Raw genomic sequence first — 6,649 nt, forward strand, 5'->3', positions numbered from 1 at the left:
GAGCCTGTTCCGTAAGTGCGATAACCCGGGTCAAAGACGATTACACAAATCACAGTCGTCGATAGACACAATCAGCGTTTACAAACAAATTGCATGACCAATCACGCCCGTACAAAGCCCTTCGTTCACTCTCCAAGCGCGCATTCGCGGTTTCTTATGTTATTTCTCGTCGGTATTATCTATCAATTACATTACGTATTTGTAGCCGAATAAATAATATTCATATCTGTGAAGCATGAACTAGTTTATTGTACGTGTTCTATTTCGATGTAAACAGTCAAACAGTTGACACATACAGCATTTAAAATGTGATATTCTTGTCTCTGTTTTAGATGATTTATAATAATCGCTATTTATAATTTTGGAGCAGAGTTTTATTTATCATTTCATGTGTGTCCTGTATACGTCATACACTCGATATATAAAATATTGAAATATTAAAATGCACAGCATATAAGATTATAAATAGAAAATTATTTCGAAATTTTTGACGCAAATTACGGATCGTTTAGTAGGTTTTATTTGTTTTATTGCAAGTAATGTGCGAAGTAATACGTTATGCAGTTGGCCAAAAATAGCATCAGAAATACCTACAATCGTTATTTATAGCCAAGTAATTTGGAGATAAATTGCTCTCGTCACTCTCGGTTCCAAGTCTTCAAAAGAAAGATAAAGTTTGGCATATGGCAGCCTAAATAGAGAAAGTCGAAGCGCAGTTAACAGCTGGGGCCTGCATTCTGAGACACACGTGCTCGCTCGAGAAATGTCTGTTTCGTCTAATTATTTTTCTGCTACCATTCGAACGACGCGGACGTGCTTTTGACAAGTAAACCCTCACCATGACAAATGTACGTATCGAGATGTATTGCAACGGCTATTTCACGCGAGATAAATCGCCGTGGAAACAAACAAATGGAACATGTATAACGTTCCTCTGAATTCAAACTTTCTCTAATTGCATTCGTTAATTTTTCACCTTCTATATGTAAAAATCGAACGTATATATTGTATATATATATATATGTAAGATATCACGATACATACACAAACGAAGAAGCGTTTCGATTCCTCTCGAATCCGTATCTCGCGAGACGAGTCGTTATCGGCGATCATTATGATTTCCCGCGGCGCACAATAAGGAAGCGAAAAAGCCCCCAAAGAGCGTGCGTCGGAAGTGGAAGCGAACTCGGAGCGATTTAAATATGAAGTGGTTCGGGATCCCGAACGCGCTCTCGAGGAATCGTCCAAGTGACGGAGAATGATTACGCTAATGACACAGCCGCGGGGTGGTCGGCGGGAGTGAGGCTGGTGGAAGGGGATGGGGACGCCTTAACAACGGGATAGGTGCAGACTGGTACGACATTCCGCGCGGCACGCGATCCCAACATCAACAACATCGACTGCGCCCCGCGAGGCCGCTCCGGCCACAACGGCGGGCTCCGCGATATGCCCCGGCCACTTTTATCGAGGTCTATCCTTTTTTATTACGCCGTGTCCCGGACGTACGATTTCGCTTTTATCGCGTGTACATGCCTACCTCCTGGACGTCGGCGTCGTCGTGCCCGCGTCTCGCGCTCTTGACTTATCGTCCCCGCCACGCCCGCACAGGTGCGCCGCGCAAAACAAGGAGGGGGAATCCCCCGTATGTGCATCGCCGAGAAACGATGAAGAGCGTGGATGATACGCGTGCAAATCCGCGGTGCACGCGGTGTTAAGTGTTAAACCGACATGGAAACGGGTCATTGGACTCTCGTGTATGTAAAGGGCGAGAAGAAGCGTTTCAGAGAAGGCGACGGGACGGGTACCTATACCGCACGATGACACGCAGGCATGATCGTTCACGGAATGGCTATTCCTCTCGTACGAATCATAAAGACCGAACACTCAGCACTCATGAGAAATCGACAAGATTATTACTTCTTATTATATTCGGATATCATGACGTTCTATCATTTTCTTAACGATGATCGATAAAAGAAAAATGCCCAAATGATGCCGCTTCGGAAAGAAAGGTCGTCTGACACACGCCCGCAGACACGACTCTTGCAGATTAGTCGATTACGATCAAATTTCACGAGTACCAACTACTTCCCCCTCGACTCATCGTTAGTCACACTGTGGAACAAGCGCAGTGAATAATGACGGTATTATTCAAATAGCGCGTCGTGCCTCACAACTTCCGTGATTTTTTTGCAGAAGCACAAAGACAGAGAGCGGCGCATTAGCGGTCACGGGCAAATTACCGTGTGCTCGCGTGTGCTCGTACGGAGAATTCATGTGCATTTACCCATGCCGCGCACCGTTTCCTATTCCGTCGAACTTGTCGAGACATTAGGCACAATCTGTAGAGGGTAATCGAGCAAAGTAGAAAATAATAGTAATAACAGAATTTAATACATCCTCTGTCTGATTCTGCTAAAAATAAGAGAATTTTTTGAATACTATTATTCTAAAATATTATTAATTATTATGTTTGCATTAATTGTTATATTTGCAAAAAAATCAATGTCACGTGATATTGTATTCAATCCTAATTTCAACAAAACGAACAAAATGAAATCACTTTCAGATACTACATTTAAATAAAATTATGTCAACAATTATAAAATATTGTTTTATGAATTTTGAAGTGAAAATGGTTGTTATTGTACAATACAAATATATAAAATATATTGTAAGTACGTTATCTACTGACATTTATATTCGGTACTCAACGAACGCTAGGTTGGCCGAGCGGTCTAAGGCGCCAGACTTAAGATCTGGTTCCCATCTGGGAGCGTGGGTTCGAACCCCACACTTAGCAAATTTTTTTTTTCAAAAAGTATTCATAAAGTATCAATAAGAAAGAGTGCTTGTGTTTTTTAATTTTTTTAATAACATATTTGTTAATTTTTTATATAAAATCCTTCATTTCTAGATTTATCTACGATCAAGTTTGTAATGCATTAAACAGTGAATAAATAATTTATTCTTTGTTTTCTTCCAAAACATTATAAAATATTTGTTTCGTTCAGATTTATAATTTATTATTGATAATCTCGAGCGGACATGACGCGATTTTTCCGCGAGAAGATAAATGACGGAGGCTTCCGACGTAGTCGAATTCAAAGCGACTTCGGTATATAGACTGATGACAGTGATAATTGTGCCGAGTATAAATGACTCAATGAATAATCATAGACAATTAGAGAACGCGAGATAAACCGATGTAATGTCGTGCAGACTAATTCCAAGCGATCGATCTCGCGATAAAACTAACAACAATTTCATAAATTGTAAAAACGTCAAAAGCGTAAAAATTGTCGATGTGTATGTAACATAACATGAATATTATATCTATATATAATATAAGAAAGCTAATTTTTTAGAATAAACATCTTCTTATTCAAATATATGTACATATAAAGTTGAACAGTATAAAGTTGAATAAAATTAATTTATTCAAATATGTGTACAAAGTTGAACAGTATAAAGTCGAATAAAATTTTACACGCATATGAGAGTAGATACGAACGTTTCACTTTAAAGTGTCATAAAATCCGGCGTTTTTATCGATCTTTCAAGCGCTATTTTTAAGCTGATCGGTGTATCGAAAAGGAAAAGCGGCCGATTAAATAAGATTAGCCAAACGACAGACGACGCAGACCCTTTTCCCAAAAGACCAGGACTTGACACCGTAAAAGTGTCCACCCCATGGCAAAGGGGAATTTTCGAAAGAAAGAAGAGAGAGAGAGAGAGAGAGAGAGAGAGCGAGAGAAAAAGAGGGGATTGGGTGACAGAAAGAAAGAGAAGGGGCGACAATTGCACATTGAGATGCCTGTCACAACAATTTCGCTGAAAAAGCACAACACGCTGACATAATGTCGAGACACCTTGTAATTTCATTCCGGCGCATCTGTTGTCATTCTCACGTTACCCCGCGAACTTCTCGACTTCGTTCGAGAGTGCGACACGAGAGGCGTCTCGTAATGTGAAAAAGAGACTGAGGGGAAAAATAAAAAAAAAAAAAAGATGAACGTATTTTAGGCAACCCTTGCACGCGGAGTGCACAATGGAGCCTGCGAGATCCCCTGCAGTTTAGTACCGTTGCTAATACCGTGGTCGGATTTCGAGATCCAGGTAACATAAAAGAAAAAACGAAAAAAAGCGAAACGCGTACATAATGCTAAAAAAATGTTGCTCTCCTTTCTTTTCTGCATTTCACTGAATGATTTTACTAAATTTATTTTTTTTTTTTTTTAGATATTTCAGCTTTTATTAAATAAAAATTTACAATCTGTGACCATGCAATATATAATTCTTAAAAGTGATACACATTAAACTTAATAATGGAAAAAATATTAATAAATACTTTATTTAATTAAAGTTAAAGGATATTGTATGTTTAATTGTTCCCCTGAATAACTACCTAGCCTTGTAAAATGCGACACGTGAATCTACATCTACTTGCGAATTCAAACGTACTTATTTTTTTCTCTTCATTTTTCATCTTTTATATCATCACACGACTTTAAGATCTTATCACGATTCAATTCGAAGGAGAACAAAGCATGCAAAAAGAAAATTCTGAGAGATAAGTTCGAGGAAAATGCTTCTTGACAGTTCCAACCATCCCTTGCGATTGCTAAAGGAAAATCGTATTTCTAATGCTCGGGCGTCGAGGAACTCGTTGTTCCGTGAAATCGTGTTACTGGAATAAAGAATATTAAATTATTCTCCGTTCAGTCGGACTATCACTTCGCATCAATGTCACCTTAAATCGCAGCTTAAAAATGTAATTTTCGTCGTAAGTTGGATGCTTAGATGGTTCTACCAGTGGAAAATTATTTCTCGTTAATTACGAAGAATTAGAGAGAGAGAGAGACTCTTTCACGGAGTTTTGAAACGGAGCCAACAATTTTCAGACATTAAAAGGACGAGATAAAAATTAATCAAGCGTCTTCTCGAAATAATAAATAACGATTGGAGGTGGTCGGGGCACCGAGTGTACGTGCGCTCAGACAATGGATGACAAATTGTGTGAAAGCAAAACAAACGGTGGACTGGATTGAGCCGGCTAGTCGGTTCGGTGGCTTTGCTATTGTCATCAATATAGCTGCGCAGGACATAATCTGGCGATAGCAACGTCGGCCAAGAAAAATGGACTTTTTCGCCAGTGTCCACGGTCCTTTCACCCGAATTGCCCATTCTACTGCAAATTATATTCCACCCCGACTCGTCCGTTGTAATAATCTCGAGCCCAGATCTATCTATCGGTATATCGTGGTAGATTTGTCTTCCAGAAGTTTATTCCAACATGTTTAACCGTATCATTTCTATTTCAAGTAAAAACTTATCTCAAAGTGTATCTAAATATATCCGAGCATATTAGCGTGTACTGTGAATAAAAAAAAACCTGAAAAATTACACTGCTCATTAATGCGTGATAATATTTTGCATCTACCGCATAAAATACAAGCTATAAATATACACGCTTAATAAACTTGATCAACTTTCGCACGTTTACATTGCGTTCAAGACGACTTAAAGCGCACTCCAGACTAGACGCTTGTTGAAAATATCCCGAGGCGAGGTAGATCATCGTGTAAGGTTATCAGCGACTAGACGTAAACAAGGGGCATAGGAGGGTAACAGCGAAAGTCGCTTTGTACCAGGGGGAAGATCGGATCGAGGCCGTGCGAGAAAAGGAGCGCAGTAATCTTAGCGTAGCAGGACACCACCCAGTCGTGGCGATCGTAAATGTTTAATATCGTGATTAAAGGCGCTGGCGCCTCTCATTATTATTTCAGTCTAGAGGACATTTCGCTCGGTCGCTCCTCTCTCTCTCTCTCCGATCTCGTCGCGTTGTCTTGAGTTTCTTTTCAATTCTCACTTTCCTTCGTCGACTTAAAAATCCTCGCGAAAATTAGCCGGCTAAATATTTAAGGCACCCCACCGTCGTCTCTAGGAAGCGCGGGCGACGAAGGAAGAATGAAGAAAGCCGGAGGACACAAAAACCGTCTGTGCCAGCAGCATTATTATCTCTCGGCACGGAGGCGGGCGTGATCTTTATTTGACGGATTTTCGCTCTACGGATATCTTCATTCATCGCGCCCCGTCACTTCCCGCTGCACTTCGTGTCATCGAACACCCGCCACGACTTATTGTTCTAAATATTCTCTCTCTCTCTCTCTTTCTCTCTCTCTATGAGTTCACCCTCGCGTAATTCCTATTCGTCGTGGGGTTGAGAGAGTCAACGTGAAATTATTTCGGTATAAATTAAAGTTGCTACAATTTGGTTGAAGCCTCAGATTACTCCCGAAAATGAGAGATTGTTTTCATAGAGCACGAGCTCTTTAACCCTGGAATGCTACTGGGAATAAATTTGCAGTTCTATGAACTTTGATTTTATAATAGTATAGTTTTCATTATTAAAATTTTGATAGCTTAAAATAACATTTAATAAAATCGTTTAACATTAAACCTTATTATCTACATTAAAATAGCATTAGATCAATCATTCTGACCATCTTGCGACCTATAAAGTAAATATTAAAAAGTGTGAAAACGTTTTTAATCGTGTGAGTAATTTTCTTACGTTTCACGTAGTGTAGTATAAAAAAAAAAGTATGAGTACAGCATTCCAGAGAATTAAATACTTTCTGTACGA

At 39.5% G+C, this 6,649-nt stretch overlaps 1 non-coding gene across 1 annotated transcript; it reads left to right on the forward strand.

The window, feature by feature from the left end:
• Positions 1–2,719: 2,719 nt before the first annotated feature.
• On the forward strand, positions 2,720–2,803 carry Trnal-uaa. The gene has a single exon. It is a non-coding gene; the product is annotated as a tRNA-Leu (tRNA).
• Positions 2,804–6,649: the final 3,846 nt, after the last annotated feature.

The sequence above is a fragment of the Trachymyrmex septentrionalis genome, unplaced genomic scaffold (genome assembly GCF_001594115.1).
Source record: "Trachymyrmex septentrionalis isolate Tsep2-gDNA-1 unplaced genomic scaffold, Tsep1.0 scaffold29, whole genome shotgun sequence".
Lineage (NCBI taxonomy): Eukaryota > Metazoa > Arthropoda > Insecta > Hymenoptera > Formicidae > Trachymyrmex > Trachymyrmex septentrionalis.